At 39.2% G+C, this 26,904-nt stretch overlaps 1 protein-coding gene across 2 annotated transcripts in view; it reads right to left on the bottom strand.

Annotated features, from left to right (window-relative positions):
- Positions 1-26,904, bottom strand: part of LOC144600053 (glucocorticoid receptor-like) — a 67,400-nt gene that overhangs the window by 34,054 nt on the left and 6,442 nt on the right. The gene's annotated exons all lie outside the window — the stretch shown is intronic.

Below are 26,904 nucleotides of genomic sequence, written 5' to 3'. Positions count from 1 at the left end.
GTGCACTGGAACCTGAACATGTGGAGGAACGTTATGTTCAGCGATGAGTCCAGATTCTGCCTACGGCAGTTGGATCATAGGGTCAAAGTGTGGAGAAGACGCGGAGAACGCTATGCTGATTGCTGCACCGATAGAGTAACATCTTTTGGTGGAGGCAGTGTGATGGTGTGGGGCGGCATCTCCCTCACTGGAAAAACGAGGCTTGTCATCATTGGAGGCAATCTCAATGCAGAGAGATATCGAGATGAGATTCTGCAACCAGTGACAATCCCATATCGCCACAGTCTGGGACCGAACTCTATCCTCCAAGATGACAATGCTCGCCCCCACAGAGCAGGGTTTCTCAGAGACTACCGCCAGAATTTGGGAGTGGAGAGGATGGAATGGCCTGCCAGAAGTCCTGACCTCAACCCCATTGAACACTTGTGGGATCAGCTTGGGCGTGCTGTTCATGCCAGAGTGACCAACACAACCACGTTGGCTGACTTGCGACAAATGCTGGTTGAAGAATGGGATGCCATCCCACAACAGTGTGTGACCAGGCTGGTGACCAGCATGAGGAGGAGGTGCCAGGCTGTTGTGGCTGTGCATGGTTCTTCCACATGCTACTGAGGCTCCTGTTTATTAAATGAATAAATTGTTAAATTGCCAATATGTCTTGTTTCTTCAGACTTCAATCATCCAATCCACCAAACAACACCGAACAAGAGTCAATGGCAGAATAAGCTGTTTGGCATTGGCAGAGAAGATTTGGCAGATTTTTCGTGGGCGCAACCCACATACTCAGCTCTGCTGCTCATCCTACAAATGCATGTTCCTTACAAATGTGGCACCATTTAAAAGGGAAATAAACAGGCTTTCCAACGGTATAAGATTTATTGCCAAGAAGCATTGTTACAACAAAGAAATAATCTACCAAACACAAATTTCCTTACTTTTTGTGCTATGTTTATATAACTTATGAATGCATTATTCTATTGATTCCAATTAATAATTGCTTAAAGCTAGACCATTTTGGAATGAGGACTTATTAGTCCTGCCTTTTTTTTTCAAATCACAATTTTCAAGCTGTGCTTCACATAACTTTCCCCATTTCAAAATGTGATTGAAACTCTTTAATGAGTGTATCCTGCGCCATTTCAGGCCTCAGAGCACATAAATCTTAGCATCGTTGATTGCACAAAGCTAAGCCAAATTAGTTTTTTATAGTGGAAATCCAATTACGTAATTGAGGTAATTAAGGTCCTTTGTTTTGGAAGTTGTGCCAATGAAGTGGCAGTGGATTAGTTTGATTGATTGAAAGATACAGCAACAAAACAGTCCACCAAGTCGACGCTGACTATCGATCTCCTGTTCACACTATGTGTGGGAAAGAAATGCAGATGCTAGTTTAAATTGGAGAGAGATCTAAAATGCTGGAGTAACTCAGTGGGTCAGGCATTCCTTCTCTCCAGAGATGCTGCCTGTCCCACTGAGTTACTCCAGCATTTTGTGTCTATCCTATTCACACTAGATCTACGTCATCCCACTTTTGATTCACTCACATGGGATGTGGGAGGAAACTGGAACATCCAGAGGAAACCCACATAATCACTGGGAGAACATGCAAACTCCATGCAGACAGCACTTGAGGTCAGGGTCAACCCTCGTCTCTCATGCTGCAAGGAGCAGTTCGACCAACTGCTCCACTGTGCCCTTAGGGGAGAGTCTGGATAGACAGAGTTAGTTTTCCTTAGAGCGAAGAAGGCCGAGGGATGACCTGATGGAAATATACAAGATTGAGGCATGGATAGGATAGTCAAAATCCTTTTCCCATAGTAAAGGCATAAAAAACGGAGGGTATAGTTTTAAGGCAAGAGATAGGTTATTTAAAAGGGCATCTTAGGGGGTAGGTCTTTTCCTAATAAGAGTGGTTGATATCTGTAATGTGCTGCAAGAGGTGTTAATGGAATCAGATCTAATTACTACATTTAAGAGGCAGTTACATGGATACTTAAATAGACACGGCATTAAGGAATATGGTCCTAATCCAAGCAAATTGGATTTGAGTAGATTGGCAAACAGGTCAGTATGGATGTAGTGAACCACAGGGCCCATTTTTGTACAATTCTATGATTTTCTACAGTTATGCTGCCATGATGGTGGGATTTCAAACTTTAATGCCAATCATTTACTGAGGATGTGTTGGAATTGCAATCAAGTATTTCATTATCCTCTGATGTTCACTTGTGAAAAGATTTTGGGGAGTCAATATGCCAAGGGTTTAAGACCCAATCTCTGATATGCTCCTTGCAATCGCAAAATTTATACAGCTAATCTTGTTAAGTTTCTGGCCTCCAAGAACTACAACCCATATTCCTTTTAGTGGAAATTTTCACATCCACAATTCCCCAAATATTTAGTTTTACTCAGATTTCTTTGGTGCAACCAATTAGTCAAATGCTTCTTTGATGCAAAGTGCAACAGCTCTCATCCCCTCCACTGGATGTCTGCATGATTTCCTGTCATTTGTCAAGCATTTTGTTGATGTTCTGCACAAACCGTCTGCTGTATTTCTTATTATAGGTATAATTCACCGGAAAGGTACTTTTTGCTTCCTACTCGTGAAGTGAACTGCATAATTTAATCGCCAATTTCCCTTTCACTCACTTTCCACATGGCACTTTTCCAATTCTTCCTTTTCCTTCCTCAACCTCTCACCTCCATTTCAGGTGTCATGCTACCAACCATGGTCTATGACTCTCACAACTAAAGTACACTTCTCTCTGTTACATCTAGACTGACAATGCACATTCTGCATGAGTATTACTGATATACCTCTCATGGTTCCACACACCCTTTCTTGATTAGGACATGTCCTCATCTTCTAACCTACCAGCTTCCACATTCAATAGCCAATGACCAACACCAACTACTAAGCATATCTTCCCTCCTTCCTCACAGGGAACATTCCATAGAGATACTCCTTTCAGGATATGTCTTTTTCTCTGTCAAAAATACCCATTGCCATCTCATGGCAATTTATGTGGAGTTTACGATGGATCATTTTTTCTGGGAATATTCCTGATCAGATTCCAGTCTCACTATAGCAGCTGGTTCAAATTACACTAATCAAATTGTTTGTTAGAAACTGCTTTCAAATGGAAAAACATTTGCAGGCAACTGGAAATACTATTTTGATAGACTTTTGAAAGCATATTAAAAACAAATCAAATGCCTAATTCTCTCATCACCTCTCAATTTTTTGTGCAGTTGCTGATATACCAATGAACAGAACATCTCCAATTAATAGCTTAAAAAGCTTGGATCATAGCAACAATTTGGACACTAAACCTTGCTGTGTGATTCACAGGTTGATTTACAATTAATTAGAGAAATCTATCATTGCACTCCAGGATATCTGCACCAGTAACCACCAGTATGTGGGATGTTATTGGTGAACACTAAAGATGAATCACAGGACTTGACTAAATAACATTTAATCTTTAACAACTGTCAACAGAAAAACAATTTTAAAAATGTATATCCTTTAAATACCCTAAACTGCAAAACATGACTCACCAATATTACCCAGAAAATTAAAATGTGAACTGCAAGCCACACTTGAAAAACGGAAACTAATTTCTCACCTGTAAAGCATAAAGACTATACTCTTCTATTTAACCCAGTTTGCTATGTATAACGCCAAGAAGACTGCATACTTTAAAAAAAAGAGTTATTAACCAAGCATGTAAGTGGGGTTAATAAAAGAAGAAAAGAGCTGAGCGCTTGCGCGAGGCATACAGCGGGAATCAAATAATTGGGAAAAATTTACACACAAAATTACCAGTTTCAAGCCTCTTTTAGTGCAATTCAAAAACAGACATCACAAAATAATGTGAATATGTCACTGTATACTAATAACATTTAAGTAAATTCGCACATTAATTGATAATCAGTCCAAAAAGGTGGTAATTGGCTTTTCTGCTGTGTTTTATATTTTAACCCCGTCTTGATTAATTTAGTTATATAATCTTGCACTTAAATTTAATATTCACCAATTACAGTTTCACCACCGATTTTCTAGCACTCTTGGTTCCAGAGCTTTGCTGATTTATTTAGCTGGCCAAGGAAGTCGGCTATGGGGATAGACGTGCTGGCTCCAGCTGGGCTGGAGTTCCAGAGCCCCAGCCGCAGGTTGCAAATTCAACCCACTGATCGGCCGTGGAAGTCCCAATGAGGTCAAGATTGGCTGCCTTGCCCAGCCTCGGGGAGACTTCCGTCGAGATTGGCTGCCTTGCCCAACCTCGGGGGGACTTCCAGGACCTAGGGGATTTCTCGCGGAACCCCTAGTGACCTCTAGCAGTGTTCGTTACAAGTCTATACATCGTTTATTTTCTTTTTTTTTCCGATCCGATTTCTCCGTTGGTAAACGTGATTTTGGCAAAGTGAAAAACACAGAAATCATGCAAAATGCGCGGAAAATAGATTTTAAAAACGCGGAAATCCGCGGAAAATTCACATGCCTGTTAACTTTGCCTGTCACCTTCAAAAATGTGAAATGTAAATCCGATGCTTCTTACAGCCATGGCTTCCGACACCAACTCCGGCCCGCAAGGTGCACTAGCGAGCCCACCACACGGACCAGTTGACACAGCTGTTGTCGTGGGTCATGTTGTACCCCCTGGGGACAGTGCTTGGTCACTGTGAGGCACCCTCCCCTCTGCTGCCGCTTCTTCCTGTCGCTATCGCTTTGTCAGTTCCCCGCTCCACCGCCGCTTCCGCCTCATCTTCCCGTCGCTCATTTTAATGTTGTTTATAATTTTATGAAAACAGTTTGAATTCAAGATACACAATTCTAGAAGCTAACCGTGACAGGAAGGTGTTGAAGTAAAGTAATGTTTAACAAGATATCAGACGATACATAGTCAAGTCAAGTCAATTTTATTTGTATAGCACATTTAAAAACAACCCACGTTGACCAAAGTGCTGTACATTTGATTAGGTTCCAATAGAAAAAAAATGAAAACATACAGTAGCACGCAAACAGTTCACAGCGCCTCCTCAATGAGCCTCAAACGCTAGGGAGTAGAAATATGTTTTGAGCCTGGACTTAAAGGAGTCGATGGAGGGGGCAGTTCTGATGGGGAGAGGGATGCTGTTCCACAGTCTAGGAGCTGCAACCGCAAAAGCGCGGTCACCCCTGAGTTTAAGCCTAGACCGCGGGATAGTGAATAGCCCCAAGTCGGCCGATCTGAGGGACCTGGAGTTAGAGAGGGGGGGTTAGAAGATTTTTGATGTAGGGGGGGGAGTGTCCATTTAGGGCTTTATACGTGAATAGGGTATTCTATTGTTTCATTTCTAATTTTACAATGGAAAATCCAAGGTGACCAATGAAATCCTTACTTGTAGCAGCACAACAGATATGCAAACATAGTACTGTACTCAGTAGACACCATAATAAACAACAAAAAGTAATTCCATATATCAGAATGATCCTATGTCTACTGCCAATTACTGCATTAATGAATGAGCTAGAGTATTCACATGGACAAACAATGTGGTGTAAACCACCAGAAAGCAGAAGATAAAGACCAAAGACACAGTATGCATGAAAATGCAGACGCCAGGGGGCCTGGATATTACATAGAAACATAGAAAATAGGTGCATGAGGAGGCCATTTGGCCCTTCGAGCCAGCACCACCATTCATTGTGATCATGGCTGATCATCCACAATCAGTAACCCGTGCCTGCCTTCTCCCCATACTCCTTGATTCTGCTAACTCCAAGAGCTCTTTCTAACTCTCTTTTAAATTCATCCAGTGAATTAGCCTCCACTGCCTGCTGTGGCAGAGAATTCCACAAATTTACAACTCTCTGGGTGAAAAAGTTTTTTCTCATCTCAGTTTTAAATGGCCTCCCCTTTATTCTTAAGACTGTGGCCCCTGGTTCTCTCCCCCAACATTGGGAACATTTTTCCTGCATCTAGCTTGTCCAGTCCTTTTATAATTTTATCTGTTTCTATTAAGATCCCCTCTCATCCTTCTAAATTCCAGTGAATACAAGCCCAGTCTTTCCAATCTTTCCTCTTTTGACAGTCCCGCCATCCCGGGGATTAACCTCGTAAACCTACGCTGCACCTCCTCAATAGCAAGGATGTCCTTCCTCAAATTAGGAGACTAAAACTGCACACAATACTCCAGGGCCCTGTACAACGACAGAAGGACCTCTTTACTCCTATACTCAAATCCTCTCGCTATGAAGGCCAATATGCTATTGGCTTTCTTCACTGCCTGCTGTCCTTGCATGTTTACTTTCTGTGCACCTCCCTTTTTTGCTAATGTGACACCATTGAGATAAAAATCTGCCTCCTTGTTCTTGCCGCCAAAGTGGATAACCTCACATTTATCTACATTATAATGCATCTGCCCACTTACTCAACCTGTCCAAGTCACCCTGCAACTTCCTAGCATCCTCTTCGCAGTTAACACCGCCACCCAGCTTTGTCTCATCGGCAAATTTGCTAGTGTTACTTTTAATTCCGTCATCTAAATCATTAATATATATTTCAAATAGCTGCGGTCCCAGCACAGAGTATTGAAGCACGCCACTCGCCACTTCTGCCATTCTGACAGGGACCGGTTAATTCCTACTCTGTTTCCTGTCTGCCAACCAATTCTTTATCCATGTCAATACCCTACCCCCAATACCATGTGGTCTAATTTTGTCCACTAATTCTCCTTTGTGGGACCTTATCAAAGGTTTTCTGAAAGTCCAGATACACTACATCCACTGGCTCTCCTTCATCCATTTTACTTGACATCCTCAAAAAATCCCAGAAGATTAGTCAAGCAGGATTTCCCCTCCATAAATCCATGCTGACTTGGACCAATCCTTTTACTGCTATCCCAATGTGCTGTTATTGCTTCTTTAATAATTGACTCCAGCATCTTCCCCACCGCCGATGTCAGGCTAACTGGTCTATAATTCCCCGTTTTCTCTCTTGCTCCTTTCTTGAAAAGTGGGATAACATTAGCTACTATCCAATCCACAGGAACTGATCCCGAATCTACAGAACATTGGAAAATGATCACCAATGCTTCCACAATTTCTAGAGCCACCTCCTTGAGTACCCTGGGATGCAGACCATCAGGCCCTGGGTATTTATCAGCCTTCAGTCCCATCAGTCTACCCAATGCTATTTCTCACCTACTGCAAATTTCTTCCAGTTCCTCTGTCTCCATAGATCCTCTGTTCTCTAGTAAATCTGGGAAATTGATTGTGTCTTCCTTAGTGAAGACAGAACCAAAGTACCTGTTCAACTCTTCTGCCATTTCCTTGTTCCCCATAATAATTTCACCTGTTTCTGCCTTCAAGGGACCCACATTTGTCTTTACTAATCTTTTTCTCTTAACATACCTGAAGAAGCTTCTACTATCCTTCTTTATATTCTTGGCGAGCTTACCTTTGTACTTCATCTTTTCACCCCGTATTGACCTTTTTGTTACCTTCTGATTAGCCTTGGAATACTGCTGCTGCATTTTATTGACACGAGTACTGTTTTGAGTTGCAGATATAGCTGTGCCTTTGATGTTTTCAAGAGATAATTAGGTTTAGCTCTTAGGGCTAAAGGAATCAAGGGATATGGGGAAAAAAACAGAAACGGGGTACTGATTTTAGATGATCAGAGTGAATGGTTCGAAGGGCTGAATGGCCTACTCTCTTGGGTGGGCCGAAAAGGCCTGTTTCCGGCTGTATATATATGATATGATATGATATGATATTTTCAAGACTGAATAGTTTGTCAACCTTGTGTAACAAATTGAAGCTTTTTTAATTTTCTCATTGTTCATTCCCTAGAATTAGAATAATGTTAAGCAATGATACCATTCCTCCATTTTAGCCAATATCATATTATTGCACAACTTTAGCATTTTTATCATTTAGACCAAAGAGCACCATTATTACAAACTGAAATAGGTGTTAGAATCTAATAAATTAGGATGCAACCAATTCTGTCAAAACTCATGTATTGTCGTTTGTGTCGCTCTACATTTGGAGCCATTTCTGTCCATTCATAAGGATTACAAATCTATCAGATTAGCTACTCCCTAGCTAATCTGATCTCAACCAATTGGATTTCCACATGGAATCAGGAAGAACATTTCTATGTCAATAAAACATGTGTTTTATGTTACATCTCCTTTTATCAGTGGGGCAGACTGTTAACGTCTGCCATTTAATGAAACAAATTGACAATATAGCAATAATTTTACAATAGGCTTCATCTAAGTGCTTAATAGTGTTTATCTATTCTCAAATGAAAACAGAAAATGCTGGACAAACTCAGAAGATTATACAACATCTTCAGACAAAGTAAGGAACGCTTCAGGCGGTCCAGGTTCGGAAGTATTAACCGCATTTTTTTAAGCAGATGCTGCCTAACCTGTTGAACATTTCCAGTAATTTCTCTCTATTTCACATTCTCAATATCTGCAGTTTTAAATCAAAATATTCACTTGTCTTTATTTAGTCTTTAAGCATTTTATCTTTTCATGGTAGCTCAATGAAAACAGGCACATGGCACATCATACTTTAAATTACACAATTTACTGAAATGAACAGATAAGAAAAACCAAGGAGCTTTTGCATATTAATGCTTCATGTTTTTCATTATCAAAGCTCCAAGGAGCTTTTCCACATTCCTGAAACATTTAACACAAGATGCACAATATTAAAATACCTTAAGAGAAAATTTATATTGGGAGCTTTTTGTTTTAACACTACATTCAACTTTTATTGCTGCAGTATTGCTCATTTCATATCCCACCGCTTCCCCCATGGCCGAAGCAAACAAAAAGGACAGATCTGGCTCTGCGTTCCTCATCTCCACATTAGTACCTAGTATGTGCTGCCGTGGTGGAGGCTGATACAATAGTGACATTTAAGCGGCTTTGAGATAGGCACATGGATATGTAGGGAGTGGAATTATGTGCAGGCAGATAAGGGTTGGTCTTGGCAATATGTTAGACCAGACATTGTGGGCTGTAGGGCCTGTTTCTGCGTTGTACTGTTCCATGCTCTATATTCTGCTACTCCATTTTTAAGTTGTCACTTCTCATGCTATATATCAATATTTTATATTAAATGTAACTGGCCTTTTAACTAGTGTAGGAAAGAACTGCAGATGCTGGTTTAAATTGTGTATTTTATATATTTTGTGTCCACCTGCCTTTTAACCACTTTGTCTGTGCAAATCTCAACTCTGAGGACTGTTAGAGGTACATTTTCTCCCCCAACCATCATAGTCAACCAGGTTATTCCACTTTGAAGAAGGGTCTCCACCCAAAACACCATCTATCCATGATCTCCAGGAATGCTGTCTGACCCATTGAGACACTTCAGCAATTTGTGTCTTTTTTTGTAAACCAGCATCTGCAGGTCCTGGTTTCTATATTCCACTCCTCCTTGCCGGAGAAAAGCAGCATACAACCATATATATGCATTTTGGTTTTCTGCAGCCCACGTACAATAAAACAGACGGAAAGGACCGTAAGTGCAAGAAGCCAAGTAAATCTACCAACCACTTGAAACAGCAGAACAAATATGAAACAAATCACTTTTTCCTATTTACAAATACATATGACCAGGTTTCAGAACAAAGTCTTTTATTCAGGCAATTGCTGTGTTATGGTCATTCAGATTATGGAAATTTGTCCTTCCAGAATTCACAAAGATTTAATATGGAATAAAATTCACTCTCAGACTTTAAATAAATAAACAAAAAATATATTTAACACACACGCAGGTAACGTGGCTCCCCATTAGGGAAAATCATGATACACACAGAGAGTCTAGGAACGCAATCCCCTGTAACTTGGAGGGTCACCTGTACTTTTCAATGATTAAACGTGAATGTAAAATCAGACATACATTTTTAATCTAGTCCACTTTCCTTGCTCAGTCTCAGATTATGCGAATGGTATGTTAGCATTCATAGCAAGAGGATTTGAGTATAGGAGCAGGGAGGTTCTGCTGCAGTTGTACAGGGCCTTGGTGAGACCGCACCTGGAGTATTGTGTACAGTTTTGGTCTCCTAATCTGAGGAAAGACATTCTAGCCTTAGAGGGAGTACAGAGAAGGTTCGCCAGATTGATCCCCGGGATGGCAGGACTTTCATATGAAGAAAGACTGGATAGACTAGGCTTATACTCGCTGGAATTTAGAAGACTGAGGGGGGATCTTATTGAAACATATAAAATTCTTAAGGGGTTGGAGAGGCTAGATGCGGGACGATTGTTCCCGACGTTGGGGAAGTCCAGAACCAGGGGTCACAGCTTAAGGATAAGGGGGAAGTCTTTTAGGACCGAGATGAGAAAACATTTCTTCACACAGAGAGTGGTGAGTCTGTGGAATTCTCTGCCACAGAAGGTAGTTGAGGCCAGTTCATTGGCTATATTTAAGAGGGAGTTAGATGTGGCCCTTGTGGCTAAAGGGATCAGGGGGTATGGAGAGAAGGCAGGTACAGGTTACTGAGCTGGATGATCAGCCATTATCATATTGAATGGCGGTGCAGGCTCGAAGGGCCGAATGGCCTACTCCTGCACCTATTTTCTATGTTTCTATTACACATATATTTAAACCACAGAACAGTAAAGCACAAGATCAGTCAGAAGAAGGGTCTCGACCCAAAACGTCACCCATTGCTTCTCTCCCGAGTTACTGCTGAGTTATTCCAGCATTTTGTGTTTACCTTCAATTTAAACCAGCATCTGCAGTTTTTTTTCCTTACACAAGAATAAGCCCTTCAGCCACAATGTTGGTGCCGAACATAATGCCAAGTCCATCTCTTATCTGCTGGCACATTATCTATATCCCTCCAACCCCTACATATCCATATGCCTATCCAAAAGTCTACCACCATCCCTGATAGCACATTCCTGGAGAAGGCAAAATGGGGTTGAGGAGGAAATATAGAACAGCCATGATTGAATGGTGGAGTAGGCTCCATGGGCTAAATGGCCTAATTCTGCTCCAATGTCTTATGGTCTTATTGCCTGCAGAATCAAAATTCAGTTAGTAATCTGAAACCAAAAAAAGTAATAGACATCAGTATTGACCACCAAATTACTGGGTCATTAATATCCTTCAGGGGAGGAAATCTGCCATCCTGAGAAAGAATCTAATGGAGTGGAGGTGTAAGAATGTGGTTTATGAGGATTTTCAGCAGATTTTGATAGAAGTTCCACATGGGAAGTTAGCCACTGTTTGAAAAGGAAATCAAAACCCTGGTGTTCTTAAACGACATAAGGGACTTTTGTGGGAATGTCAGGAAAAAAATTGGATTATTTTCCAAAGAAGGATAAGGGATCTAAAGAAGGAGAAAGGATAAGGTGCTGCTGGCTCAGTTTCTCAATTTTGGTAGATCCATGGATAAATAAAAACTGCAAACTCAATCTGCATACGATGCAGAGTAGTTTCAATCAAGATTAAGGTTAAAAAATATTCATTAAAATCCCCATGACACGTTATAACATACTTGTTGCTGCATTCTAACACAAAAAAGGGAAATTCAATGAGATTCAATGAGATTCAATGAGATTATTTTTTTTCTCTCTCTCCCAAGGTTCAAGGAAAAACCAGGAATCAAAGGCGATTAAAAAAATATATAAACCATTTCATTGTAATTTCTTTCCCTTTGCCCTGCGCCATGTTTTCATCAAGAATATCAGTCAATGATCTCCTGTTCTCGCATGGTAATTAGATCTGGATTCAAATGGATTATTGAACAATGCGACAATGCCACGTTCTCTCATATACAGTATGTTTCCTTGTATTGTGCACTGACCCCCAGATAATGTTTGTCATGTGATTTTTCCACCAAATGTTTAAAAAAATGTAAAAACTAAAATTTACACACCAGTTTTTAAAATTTATTAAATGCATTCATATGTTTTCAGTTGCTGAGTATTTTATTTCCAAACTCCATTTCCAAGCAGTATTTTTTTTTAAAATCAACACATTGGACTACTGATTGTGTTGTGTAGTCTTGGACTTGGAGACAATAAATAGATTTGCAAGTTTGACTAGATATATATATATATATATATATATATATTGCCTTGAAGACAGCTTTAACAGAGAAATGTCAGGAAATTGCAGGCTCAATCCCCACACCAGACACTTTAGCATTGAAAATTCAGTACAATTTACAGCAATGTGTTGCCAAGCCAGAGGTGCTCCTTTCAGTTGAAAAGTTGAACTGTATCTCTGTCTAGGTCACGGGTGGATGTAAAAGATCCCATGGAACCATTCCTTGTGTACAGATTAACATTTTATTCCACAATTACAATATTTTTAGGGTCCGAGGTATATGTTTACATAGTATATTTTCAAATAGTATAAAAATGATCACATGTTGAAAAGTAATTATTTTTTACGCACTGGTGCAATTGATTTCATGGACATCCATTCAAAAATATTAAATTTGGTACAGATTTCAGCCTTTCCAAAGTTTACTCATTCAGCTGACATCTGCCTGAAAATGTTCATTAAATGGTTATCATTCCTCTATTTGTCAGTGGTGAATGAACATTTATTCATGTGAAGGAAAAATAAAATCAGTCCAGTGTTGTTACCATATCTATACAAAGTCATGACAAGTTTTCAATTTTAATTGGTGGGTTAAGAAGCAATTGGAAGTCTGTCATTTCAAGTCAAGTACCAGGTTTCTATCAATGGCTCGAAAGTTAGGGACATGTTGATGAAGCCAACACCATTCCAAGCTAAGGGAAGTAATTTGTAGTTTGCTATGAGTTTTCAAAGAAATCATAATTTTGAATGAAGAACAATCTGACTTCTGCATATGATATTGCTCTTAGGAGAGAGAAACACATCTTCACATTATCCTTGAGGAAAGCATCAGCAGCACAGAGGACTGACAAAACCTTGGTTGAAGGGATGAATTTACAGGAAGGTGTTTAAAAGAACACACCAAAGAAAACACAAAATTTAAAAGGAGACTCCTGTGATATTAACCAAGTTAATTCCCAAAATCAGAGCATTGTCAAATCATGAGACACCAAATAGCTTGGGCCAATATAGTTTAGAAGAATGAGGGGTGGCCTTATTCAAACATACAATATCCAAAAGGCCTTCATAGGGTAGATATTGAGATGTTTCAATAGCGAGAGTCTAAAACAAAGGGGACCATTAGGTATGGGGACTGTCATTTAAAATTGAGGTACATAGAAATTTCTTCTTGTAGCGGGTGTAGAATGTCTGGAATATTTTGTTCTAGCGGTTGGTGGAAACTGAATCATAAAAAATATTTAAACTGGAGTAGATATAGTTTGAGTAATGAGAGAGAAATAGCACAGAAGAGGAGTTGAGGCCAGCATAGATCAGCCATGATCATATTAAATGGCAGGGCCGGCTTGAAGCGCCCGATTATCTTGTGTTCTACTAATTCGTGTTGTGAAGGGAACTGGAGCCCCAGCATGTTAAAAGAAATGCAGTATTCAGCACCCTTCAAGTAGATGTCAAACTATAGGAATTTCCAATTGGTTGGTTAACACACCAGAGTTTTACTACAATTTTCAATTATTCTGCAATACACCATTAATAATGCAACTTCCTTTCACAGGAGATGATGATCCCCAAATGTTCACATCATTAGAGAGATGTTGCAACTTTGTTCACCATCATCCCTGGTCAATGGAGAAGCAAGAAAGTGCCACAATGTTTGGGGGGAATTCTTTGCAAATTCCCACACAGGTTACTCATGACTAATGTTCCACTATTTCAGCTGTGATTTTCCAAGCATTAAAACTGGATTTCAATTGGATGTGAACAAAATGGCTAAAAATAAATCATATACAAGTAATATACGCTTTCTTTTAGCATCTTTTCTCCCCACCATAAATACAAAGGATAACCAGTCATGAATCCCATTGTTCCAGCTATTGTCCTTGACGCTATTTTTAAGGCAGCCGGAAAGCAGAAGTGTAACACAAACCATCCTCTTCCATCTTTCTTTAATCATACAATCTTTGCAGCAGACATGTGATGTTTTTGCTTGTTTGGTTGAAAATTTAATTTTAATACTATTTTAAAGATATCCCTCAAGTTACTGCAGATTTAGCCAAGTTATATGCCTTTGTTTTTGTCCTTAATGCAAGTGGTTTTTTTTGGTTTTAAAAATAAAATCAGGTGGACAAACTGAAATATTAACACCTCTGCACTGTTGGTGTAATCTAACCTATTTTGACCATTTTCTGTTTTAATATCAGACTTCCACCATGTGCAGAGTTTTGCTTTGAGTCAATCACAATCTCATAGTTGGAGAATCCCAGAAGTGGGGTATTTTGTCAGCAAATGGACCAGCAAGCTCTCAACATGACTATACAGTGCTTATAGAAACCAAATCCTAACTTCACACAGACATCGTCCATCATGTTGAGTGGCACTGCTATCTTTCCAAGTGGAATGAATTTAGAACAGTGTTGACATCTCAAAATTGGCCGTCCCTAAGACAAGTGGATCATCAACAGCACAGTGTCGTAGCGGTAGAGTTGCTACTTTACAGCTCCAGAGACCTGGGTTTATTCCTGACTACAGTTGCTGTCTGTACAGAATTTGTATGTCCTCTCTATGACCATGTGGGTTCTCTCTGGGTGCTCCGGTTGCTTCCCACATTCCAAAGACGTGCAAGTTTGGAGGTTAATTGGCTTTTGTAAATTCTCCCTAGTGTGTTAAACAGAACTGATATGCGGGCGATCACTGGTCGGCGGGGACTTGGTGAGCCGAGCGGTCTGTTTCTATGCTGTATTACTAAACTAAAGAGCATGCTGAAAGGAATATCAATTATGCCTGAGAATGTGTCAACTGTACAAAGCTGCAATACAAAGCACTAAAAGCAGAATCATAATACAAAATAAAATTGGTAAAGTAGCCGGATTTTAATGTGTGCAAAAGCCTTGGATTAGTGAGAAGGCAACAGATTAGCACTGGAATATCAAGATGGTGTCCCAGAGCTAATTTATGGGGAACTCAATGGCACAATGCAGGCCCTCAGTCATTTGCATATAGCCAATCGGAAACTTTGCACTCTAACTTAGATACACACCAAATTTGATTACCCAACTTCAGAGCAGAAAGTTTCATTCGGGTTGGCAGTTAAGGGAGTCACTGCCATCTTAGCTTCTGAAGATTTGGTCCAAAAATAGTTACTGCACAATTTTGACCTTTGGAAAATTAGATGGTAGGACGCCACAAATTTCTCATAAAATGCAAAGCACAATAAACCTAAATGGGAATTTGCATTTGAAATCTTCACAAACACAGCAATGATTCAGTTTGATTTTTACATCAATATAATTGCATTAATACCTGTTGCGTTGCACCAAGAGGAACTTCAGCCAAGGAGGTCGGTCGGTGCATGCAATTTGTCAGGAACTATTTATATACTGCAGGAAAAATGTTCCCAGTGTTGGGGACTCCAGAACCAGAGGTAACAGTTTAAGAATAAGGGGTAGGCCATTTAGGACTGAGATGAAGAAAAACATTTTCACCCAGAGAGTTGTGAATCTGTGGAATTCTCTGCCACAGAAGGCAGTGGAGGCCAATTCACTGGATGTTTTCAAGAGAGAGTTAGATACAACTCTTAGAGCTAATGGAATCAAGGGATATGGGGTGAAAGGAGGAACGGGGAACGGATTTCGGATGATTGAGCCATGACTATATTGAATGTCAGTGCTGGTTCAAAGGGCCAAATGGCCCACTCCTGCACCTATTTTCCATGTTTCTACATGAAAACCTATTAATTAAACGACACACATATGGAAACAGACCCTTCGGTCTACTGAGACCACGTCAACACTAGTTCTATGTTTTCCCATTCTCTTATCCACTCTTTACACACCAGGGGCAATTAAGAGAACACAATTAACCTACAAACCTGCATGTCTTTGGAATGTGGGTAGCAACCAGAGCAATCAAAGAAAACCCTATACGGTCACAGAGAGAACATGCAAACTTCACAGACACCACCCGAGGTCAGGATCTGTGCTGTCCCTCCAGTTATGTACACCTGATATTTCTGAGAAACAGAAGCAACTTAATACCAGAATCAACAAAACAAAAACGGTAAAGTTTCTGTTGAATTACAGTTGAGTTTTAAAAACATTTTATTCTTCCTCTCCAATAGTTGTTTTGTTGGATTGTTACGTATATTAAGCAAATTGTCAGATAAACATCAGAAAACAATGAACCTTGGTAACCCGAATATTCAGAAGCTTAAAGGGCACCTGACCTGCTGGAAAAGTACCAATTAACAGTATCCAATCAACCATTTTCCTACTGGGCTGTTATTATAAAGTAAACAACAGTAAATTTCTACAGTCCTAAAGGTCAGAAGGCAGCCACAAATCAATCAAAAATGATCTGATTGATTCCAGAATTCATTGCAGACAGAAATGGTGGTTATTTTCAGGTCTGCACATTTGCATCAAGGAACACCTCGATTCTGGCTACTTAAGAATCAATGAAAAGAAATTTGTAAATTCCTCGACAATCTCTATTAGCTATTTAAAAATAAGTCTGCACATCGTGCGTGCATGCTACAAGTCCTGTACGACATGTTTTAAACTGTTCAAGTCTTACTCGGAACCCCTACTTTATCTTTACTTCATTCTTCGGTACCTGCACAACTCTCATTTGACTGTCAGCATAATAGGCATTTAATATCTAAATGTCAGTTAAAATTCTGCAGAGCCACCAATATTGGCTCAGATAATGCGAAGCATTAGTACTGCTGTAAATTGCCTGCAATTAAGATAGGAAATGATGTCGTTAAAAATACAGCTGAGGCACTTAGCATAAATCTAGGCTTCAAGGTGGACTTTAAATAGTTATACATCAGCAATTTAATACCCTTTGGACTTTTGCTATAGAGCAGCACTACATTACATTGAACAGTGTACAATACACTGAAACAATGCAATACAAAATCAATTGTTACTGATAACTGTGGTTTATTTAGATATGAATAACTTTGCCAATTTTGAGTCTCAAGAAATTCGCATGAAATTATTTGAATTTATGTATTATAAATCCCAATAGCTCAAGCTGGTTTGTAACTTGTCTGTTCTGCCTTGACCACATATCATTTGATATCTTCAGTTAAGCAAAGCCTATTAAACTCAAAGACTCAAAATTAATAATTAATCTAGCTTCAACTGCACTTTCAAAGAGTTCCAAACTTACTGTGTGAAAGTGTTTCCTATCTTTATTCCTGATAACAACAACTTTTTTTAGCCCCAGAATTCTCAAACCAGCAGAAATTACTCTTATCTGTCTAGCCTATGAGTTATATCAACATTCTGTAAATTTTCATTCAAGTCACCCCCTAATCTTCCAAATGTCCAAGAGTAACACCTTAATTTGATCCAAGCATCATTTTAAGTTTATTTTTACTCCCTTTAAGAAAAATACAATTTCCCCACGAACATGGTGCTCAGGACTGAACAAATTATCCCAGGTGTAGTCTGAAAAATACTTTGTATAACTGCAGCGAGACTTATACCCAATGGCATTCTACTCCTCTCGATACAAATTTGTTTATAATACAAAAATGACCCTCTAATGCAAATCAAAGTGGGAGACACCATCTGCTCAGCATCCCTAATCCATTTCTGATTATTCACCCAATTTCCTAATCATATCAACAACTTGCATTCAGTTCCATAAGCTTCAATTTTACCAAGGAATACAATCTCAAACAATGATAGGGAAATAGAGTGCATTGGGGAAAAAAATTCTGCATCTAGGATAAAGGATTTCTGTCTATTAACTGTGAGAACACGATTTGTGCACCTCTTCAAATTTTGGCATTTGGTTGATAATGACTTCTTATTTTCTTCCTCCCCAAATTAATCAGTTCACTTTTCTTTAGGCTAAATTTCAGCTGCAATTCATCAATTTCACTGCTAATTCTCCATCTCTTAAGGAATAAGTATTCAATCACAATAAAGAATGTGTGCCACTGTATTTCAGGAAGGAAAATCCATCATTTTAACCCAGGCCTACATGTGCCTTTAAGGTGACAAAATGCTGGAGTGGTGTGCTCAGCCCCCTGCTCTACTCACTCTATACTCACGACTGTATAGCTGGACACACTGCGAACTCCATCTTCAAGTTCGCCGAAGATACCACTGTTGTTGGACGAATTACAGATGGTGATGAGTCAGAGATCGATCGAGTGACCAAATGGTGCCAACACAACAATCTGGCTCTCAATATCAGTAAGACCAATGAACTGATTGTGGACTTTGGAAGAGGGAGGATGAGAACCCACAATCCTGTTTATATTAACAGGACGATGGTGCAGTCAAAACCTTCAAATTCCTGGGAATGCATATTTACAAAGATCTTTCCTGGTTCCAGCACACATGCAATTATAAAGAAAGCACATCAACACCTCTACTTCCTGAGAAGATTACGGAGATTTGATATATCAGAGAGGATTCTCTTGAACTTCTACAGGTGTACAGGTGTACAGTAGTGAGCATATTGACTGGTTGCATCAGTCTGGTTGGCAACTTGAATGTTCAGGACCGAAGATAGCAAAATGTTGTGAACACTGCCCAGTCCATCACCAGTTCTGACCTCCCCACCATCGAAGGGATTAACTGGAATCGCTGCCGCAAAAAGGCAGCTGGCATCATCAGAGACCCACACCACCCTGGCCATGCTCTCATTTCACCCCTGCCATTGGGAAGGTGGTACAGGACCCTGAAAACTGTAACGTTCAGGTACAGCTTCTTCCCTACAGCCATCAGGCTATTAAACACTACAACCTCAAATAAGCTCTGAACTGCATAGACTATTCTTGTTATGACACCATTATTGTATGTTTTCTGTGTGTATGTGTGCATATATCATACATCAAACATATGATATATATATATGATCTATATACATGTGTATTTGTGAGTATGTGTATATGTACACACACACTGAACTTTTTTTCTCTCGTTTATTATATTGTTTACAGTGTACTATGTTTACATATTCTGTTGTGCTGCTGCAAGTAAGAATTTCATTGTTCTACCTGGGACATATGACAATAAAACACGTAGGAAAGAACTGCAGATGCTAGTTTAAATTGAAGGTAGACACAAAATGCTGGAGTAACTCAGCGGGACAGGCAGCTTCGCTGAAGAAGGGTCTCGACCCGAAATATCACCCATTCCTTCTCTCCGGAGATGCTGCCTGTCCCGCTGAGTTACTCCAGCATTTTGTGTCTACTGACAATAAAACACTCTTGACTCTAACAGAGCAGGTCAGGCAGCATCTCTGGAGAACATGGATAGGTGACGTTTCGAGTGACGTTGCTGCCTGACCTGCTGAGTTACTCTAGCACGTTGTCCTTTTATGTATTAACCAGCATCTGCCTACGTGTGCCTTTGTATCCACAGCAACATAGTTGATTCTTAAATGTCCTTCAAAATGGCCAAGAGAACCACTTAAGGTTTGTAGAAAGTAGATCATTATTTTCTCAAGGACAATTAAAGATCATAGAGGATAGTCTTTGCAGCAATGCCCACATATTTTTTCAAATCGAAGCTATACAGGTACATCCAATAACCTGTTCTCTAAGCTGGGTCTGGGACCTGTTGTTCTGCAAGTTCTGATTTGTGCAGATGCATTCTCTGATATCTAATTCTCACACATCAATTGGCTTACAGACATAAAACTCAAAGTTAGGGTGACCTGGAGACCCTGTGGTCATCCCAGAGGATCCAGAAATCATTAAAAAATGTATCAATGAAGGCATTGGGTAAATGTCGGAGAGTTGCCAGATAAGAAAACAGGTTTTCTTTCCCTGCCATAATCAGTCTAGACTGGTGTCTGAAAGAAAACAAACAAATTTTCTACGAAAAGAGCCAGTTACAGATTAATGAGAGCTGGAAAAGCACTAGAATAAAACTACTAGAATCTGGAATTATTACACCAATTTTCCATTATTCACCCGAGCTGCACCCTCTGACAAATATGCATTTCTACAGCATAAAAAATGTTGAAGGTGGGAAAAATGATTGAGAAGTAGTTTGACTTCAGATAAATCACTTTAGCAGCTGTTATTTATGCCAAGTACAGTGTGGTGGAAGTCATGTGACAACGAGAATGCTCTCCCTGCCTTGTATTCTACTTAAGATTTCTTTTCAGCTGTACACCCCGACCCCTTGTCCCCTTCCTGAATGTGAGGATTCGCAAAGAAGTTGCAATCTATGTAAATGTGTGGTTGTTGTTTTGAACTTCGGAACTTCCCCGCTGGTCACATCACTGGTGGTTACAGGTTTTGGCAGGTTGTCAACTGCGTGAGTTTGTTGGCTCTGGCAGTAGCAGTCATTTTTGCCTTACCAATTACTTAAAAATGCCTGGGAAACACAGCAACACAAACTTAAAAGACCCGTCAGAATTGTGTCTAAGGATGATACAATTATTTGCAAAAGACACGCATCACAAATAAGTTTTTAAATGAAAAATCCAAGCCAGTTAAACCTGAATTTGTTTTTAAACAGATTCCAGCTGCAAAGCTTCCTTGAGAAAGTCAACATCCCCACTACAATCAGTCAACATCCCCGACCATTAGTCTGATGAAGGGTCTCGACCAGAAACATCACCCAGAGATGCTGCCTGTCCCACTGAGTTGCTCCAGCGTTTTGTGTCTATTCCCACTACAACCTCAGGTCCACAAGTGAAGCAGCAGCATTTGGGTTGATTCTGAGAATTTTCTGTCCATGCATAAGAAGCATAGTGTAGAAGAATGCACCACCTTCCAAACTATCCACATCTTACTTGATGAACTTTCTGTCTCATCTGTAGATCCCAAATGGATCTTGTCAGTCACCGGTGAATAGAAGCGACAGTAAGACATTCCCAAGATGAATTAAAGTGCTTTGTGAGGTTTAAACCGGTAAATTCATGTTGCCCTCCACTTCAGCATAAAGTGTTTCTCTGATAAATTTTAGCTGTTATAATAAACGCAAGCCAAATGACTTTCTTATCAATATCAAAAATGTTGAGAAGGGAGCTGTACATCTTTACTTATTTAAATGTTTATCGCCAGTATTGAGAAACAAAGAGATGAAGGCCAGAGGAATGTAGTAAGGTGCAAGAAAGTAATCTTAATTTGTTCACAAGTAATCTGTAAATCTGTATCTTATCTGAACATAATAATTCACTAATTTTCATGTCACTTAGCTAATTTTATATCTGCTGTCGCAGCCTCTTCTATTCTATGGATTTTAAGCTTGACAATGTTTATTACCTATTTTACCAATTATCTTTTGAAAATCCATAAATGCCACTCTGACTGCTTTCCCCTCATCTATCCCATTACAAAAACTGATCAAGCCAGTTAAACCTGATTTTTCTTTCACAGATTCAACAGGTCAATATAAATGTTTCCACCACCTTAGTTAAGCTGACTGCCCATTGTTGCTGGGTTATCCTTACACCCTTTACTGTACAATTTTTTGACAATTTTCCTCTCCATCGACACAACAATTGCTGGGAAAGTATGTCCTATATCACTATTCTTGCTATCAGCACCCTAGGATGGACGAGATAACATGTCGTCTTTAAGTACAGGGAGTGTTTCTAGTGCCAACTTTGTATCTAGTTTTACGCCATCCAGTTTCTCAACTCCACATTCACGGACGGATTTAAAACTCCAGTGGCATCATCATTTATTAGAAGGACCAATTCACTTGATACCCCAGCGTAGTCCTCTCCCTCCATGAGCAAATTTCATTCTGGGTCAATGGCAAGCAATATATTTCCTTGCGTTATCTACAAACTTGAATGTAATCAAATTTCCTTTGATATTTCCTTTGATATTTGGTGGTGCTCTCTCTTTTGTTTTTTTCTTCACGAACAGCTTTGTTTCCATTTAGATTAAATGCTGAGTTGATAACATTTGTCCGTTTTTGCAGCTTTATTACACTGCCCCATAAAGGCTGTCCATTGTTCATAACTAGTTTTGCTTGCAAATGTACAATTCCAATGTACTCAGTCCAGATCCATTCTTATCCTATTGACAATTAGCTGTCCACATCCTTCTCCATAGTTATTTTGACCATACGATACTATAATTGATACCATGATTGCTCATCTGCCAGAGTTTAACTTTATCCCTCACCATCTTGGTAACTTCCTCCAATCTACAATCCTACAGAAAGTATATGCTCATCTATTTCTGGGCAACTTTTCCCTTAGTTAGACTATAAATTCTGGAAGTCCCTCCATGAATCTTTCTAACTTTTTTCACCACCTTCCCTTTTCCAAGTCTTTGGCATGCTTTTAGACAACAGCCCTTTTCTTGTCCTTTGACTGGGTGACAGTATCTTATGATTATATTGTGCAGTGTCAAGGTATTTTCTAACAGCGGGTTAAAAAAAAAACCTAGTCGCTTATAAATTGTTCTGCGATAAATTCGATGTGATTTCAACCTCATTTTGCATATGGTTATTAAAGATTTTTGGCAAATGGAATGAACACTTAGCGCTCTGCTTGAATATATTCAAGTTATGTGTTTACTAGTAGGAAACAGTCCAAAATAACATGGGAGCCATATTACAGGGTCACCTGGAAATTAGGTTCCTTTGAACAAATATTAAATTGGTGCAAAGATTTGGCTGCAAAATATATATTTTTCACTGATTAAATAATCAACCAGTTTTTTTCAGTTATTTTGGTTTTAAGAACAGAAATAGATTTTGTGGGAATCATATATATTTACAATGGCCTTCATTTCTTTTAATTCTATTTTAATACAAGACTATTTAAAAAGAACCCATTTTTAAAGTCTGTAATGCTAAATTCCACTTGCCTGCGTCTGACCGATATCTCTCCACTCCTTTCTTATCCATGTACCTGTCCAAGTATCTTGGAAATGGTGTAACTGTAGCTCCCCCCTCCCTCCCCCACATCAGTCTGGAAGCTCTGTCCAGCCAGCAGCTCTGTGTGAAAAAGTTGCCCTTCGGTTCCCCTTTAAATCTTTCCCATCTCATCTTAAACCTATGCCCTCTAATTTTAGGCTCCCTACCCTGGGGAAAATTATGTAACAGTTCACATTATGTACATCCCTTGTGATTTTCTATACCTCAATGTGGTAACCCCTCAGCTACAGAGAAAAAAAATTCTCAACAATCCAGACCCTCCTTAATACTCAAACTGACCAGACCCAGAGATATCTGATCCTATTTTGCACCCTTTCCAGTTTAATTACATCCTTCCTATGGAAGAACAACCAGAACTGTACACAGTACTCCAAATATGGTCTCACAAACATCTTGTACATCTGTAATGTACTTAGTACTCTAACTGATGAGGGCAAACATGTCAAACATCTTTTTCACTACTCCGTCCATCTATGTTGCTGCCTTCATTAAAATACGTAACTGCACCCCTAAGTTTCTTTAGTCTATAACACACCCAAGGTGTTTTCCCCTTATCAACTGCAAGCCATAATGAAAATATTAATATGAACAGAATAAACATACTTTGAAATTAATTCTAAACCGTACATTAGCTTCAGCAAAAGTCAGATGATCAAAATTGTTTAAACTGTACACAGTAATCAAAAACGGAAAATCAAATAATTCCAAGATAAAATGTAAACCTTCTCATGAAGAATGTCTGAATTACAAACGTAATTGTGAAAGATAAAGTACACGATGGATGTTTGCATATGAAGGATCAACTATGATAAGAGTGGCAGGGTGACACTCTTCACCAGAATATGTACTTGGATTTGTATCTCCTGAGAGAGTAGTGGAAGCAGACTTGCTGACAGCTTTTAAGAAGTGTCTAGATGAGCATTTGAATCGCCGAGACATAGAAGACTATGAGCCAAGTGCTGGAAGTTTGGTTTAATATGGATGGATGCCCACCAGTTGGCTTGGACATAATAAGCTAAAGAGCAACTTTCCATGCTATACGACTCTCCAACAACAACATACAGTCATTGCTGCAATTTATAGACAAAAGACAATAGGTGCAGGAGTAGGCTATTCGGCCCTTCGAGCCAGCACCGTCATTCAATGTGATCATGGCTGATCATTCTCAATCAGTACCCCGTTCCTGCCTTCTCCCCATATCCCCTGACTCCGCTATCCTTAAGAGCTCTATCTAGCTCTCTCTTGAATGCCTTCAGAGAATTGGGCTCCACTGCCTTCTGAGGCAGAGAATTCCACAGATTCACAACTCTCTGACTGAAAACGTTTTTCCTCATCTCCGTTCTAAATGGCCTGCCCCTTATTCTTAAACTGTGGCCCCTGGTTCTGGACTCCCCCAACATTGGGAACATGTTTCCTGCCTCTAACGAGTCCAACCCTTTAATAATCTTATACGTTTCAATAAGATCCCCTCTCATCCTTCTAAATTCCAGTGTATACAAGCCTAGTCGCTCCAGTCTTTTATACAAGCCTAGTCGCTCCAGTCTTTATTACAATTTATTATAATTTTTTTCTTTATTACCCAAAACTTTGCATTCCCATAAAACTAAGTGTAATCTTTGAACTGATTTAATATTTATATCTCCAAACAGCAAGAAATAAACACAATTCCCTTAATTTTTTTGTTGTATTTTACTTTTCTGGTGATCAACTCTGTACCAAGGCACAATTTTGGAGCTGTCAAGTGACCTCTCGTCATCATGTTCGTGCATGCAATATTGGAGTTTTTAGACAATTGGGTAATAGAGATCAGTGATTTCTCCCACTATGTCACCTTGATCCAAAACAAACGTGCACTTTGAACAAGCCTCGAAATGGTGATCATGAATAAGAATCCTCCTGTTTACTGCTGAATTTCCCCTTTGTAGTCTGGCGAGTCCAGAGCACCAATATTGATCCTTACGATTTCTCTCACCTGCAAGAGTTCAGCTGCTGATAGGATAAAATCATTGAGCAACTGGGTAAGAAAAAAGTTTTATTTTCTGCTACCGAAATCGCTTACCATGGCATTTCCGTAAACCATTAAGGCAAACATTTTGGAAGGTTCTATATCTTTTAGCTGAATAAAGAAATTAATTTGATTAATTCCCAAAATGAGGCATGACAGTTTAATTGACCAACCAGAGGCAAATGGGAGATTTGATAAAATATGAAGGGTTTGGATTGAGTAACCAGACAGCATTTTTGAGCTCCGGAAAGGGTCAATAACAATATTAATGATTTACTAGCAAACGTGGGGTAACATGAGAAAAAACTTTTTTGCCAACAAAAGAACAGGATTTGGACTAGCATGCCCAATAACAATGGAGAAACATATTCAATTGTGACTTTCAAAGGTGATTGGAGAAATAAATAAAGAAAAAATAGTAGGGACGTGGCAGAACAGGATTACTGGTTTGCTCAAAGAATTAGATGGAACAGATTATCTTTTATTATGCTATTCTATAACTTTGTGTAAAATTTCTGTTTCACCTGAAAACAAATTCTCTGAGATATAGATTTTTCTTCCAAATATAGATGCATCTAAAGAGTTTATTTTATTTATAGAAAACCTTTCCTGATGCACACAACCCAAATTTGTTATTAATAAAGACAAATACAGGAAAATGTGAATATTTGGCTTGGTCAACAGAAAAAGGAAGTCAAATTTATACTACTGCGTCTGTGGAGACGAGCAGAAAACCACGGCAGAGTTTGCCAACGTTGAGCAACTCTCAACGAGGGAATAATATACATGACAACACGGCAATAAATGACAGCAATCCCAACCTGTGATGTAAAAAATAGCCTATAATACAAAATTTACATCTACATAACCATTTGTCTGAAACAAATATAAAGGCCTCAGAGCTGCTGATCTAGCTGGAAAGATACCACAGACCATTTGCATCATAACTATTTACAAAGTTGGAATATTTCTACGAAAGAAAAGCAGAAAGAAGTTCTCATTCTTAAAGAAAGATATTGGCACAATTAAACGTGTGCATATCTTGATTTATTATGATCACTTGGAGAGAAACTGCTTTTGTTTCCGCCACGTGTTTTAACTTAAAAGGACAACACAATCAATCAGAAAAGCCAAGCAAATCTGACTCAAAACGACCAAGTACAAAACATGAAATGAGAGAATCTGGAGAGCAACATTCACCATCATACATGCCCTTTCACACCTCACAAAGCTCTTTATTTTTTCATTAGTATCCTGTTTAAATGCCACGGCTTACGGAAATTTGTCCTCTTCCTTCATCTTTTACATGATGGTATGCACATTGCGACCTTAATCCATGGGTATACAATAGACTCAAAGTGCAGAGTGCTCTCAAGCAAATCTCTTATCACCCCGATGCTTTTCTCAATCTTTCTTATTGCAATGTAGTACCTCACATCTAACAGGTTTCTTTCTGTATCAGAACTGGTCATTTCTGTCTGTTATCATTTTGGATCATTATTTTTGTCATTTTATTTGTTCAGTATCTGGGCTACTGAACATAAGCCACAACCTTACCATTAACAACATTGCACAGCCAAAGATGACTGAAGATGGGTCTCAACCCAAAACGTCCCTTATTCCTTTTCTCCAGAGATGCTGCCTGACCCGCTGAGTTACTTCAGCTTTTTGTGTCTGTCTTGGGAGGGTATGCAGATGCTTCCTGACCTACGTGGGAGTATTATGTAGGACCCATGTGGGAGCATCCATGAGCTCACAGGTTTATGGAAATATTAAAACAAGTTTTCTTAACCAAAATGTTTATTAACTTTCCACTGAGATATTATCCTCAAACTAAGAACGGTAATAAGATAAAGAAGCACCCAAGTTTCTCAACAAATTTTGATTCACTTCAATATATATTGTTTGAATTTGCCAACCCAAATCTACAGCCTGTGAAAAGCAAATTTCAT

This window comes from Rhinoraja longicauda, chromosome 14 (genome assembly GCF_053455715.1).
Source record: "Rhinoraja longicauda isolate Sanriku21f chromosome 14, sRhiLon1.1, whole genome shotgun sequence".
Taxonomy (NCBI): domain Eukaryota; kingdom Metazoa; phylum Chordata; class Chondrichthyes; order Rajiformes; family Arhynchobatidae; genus Rhinoraja; species Rhinoraja longicauda.
Note: the sequence above shows the minus strand (reverse complement) of the source record. Positions and strands in the feature narration are given on the sequence as shown.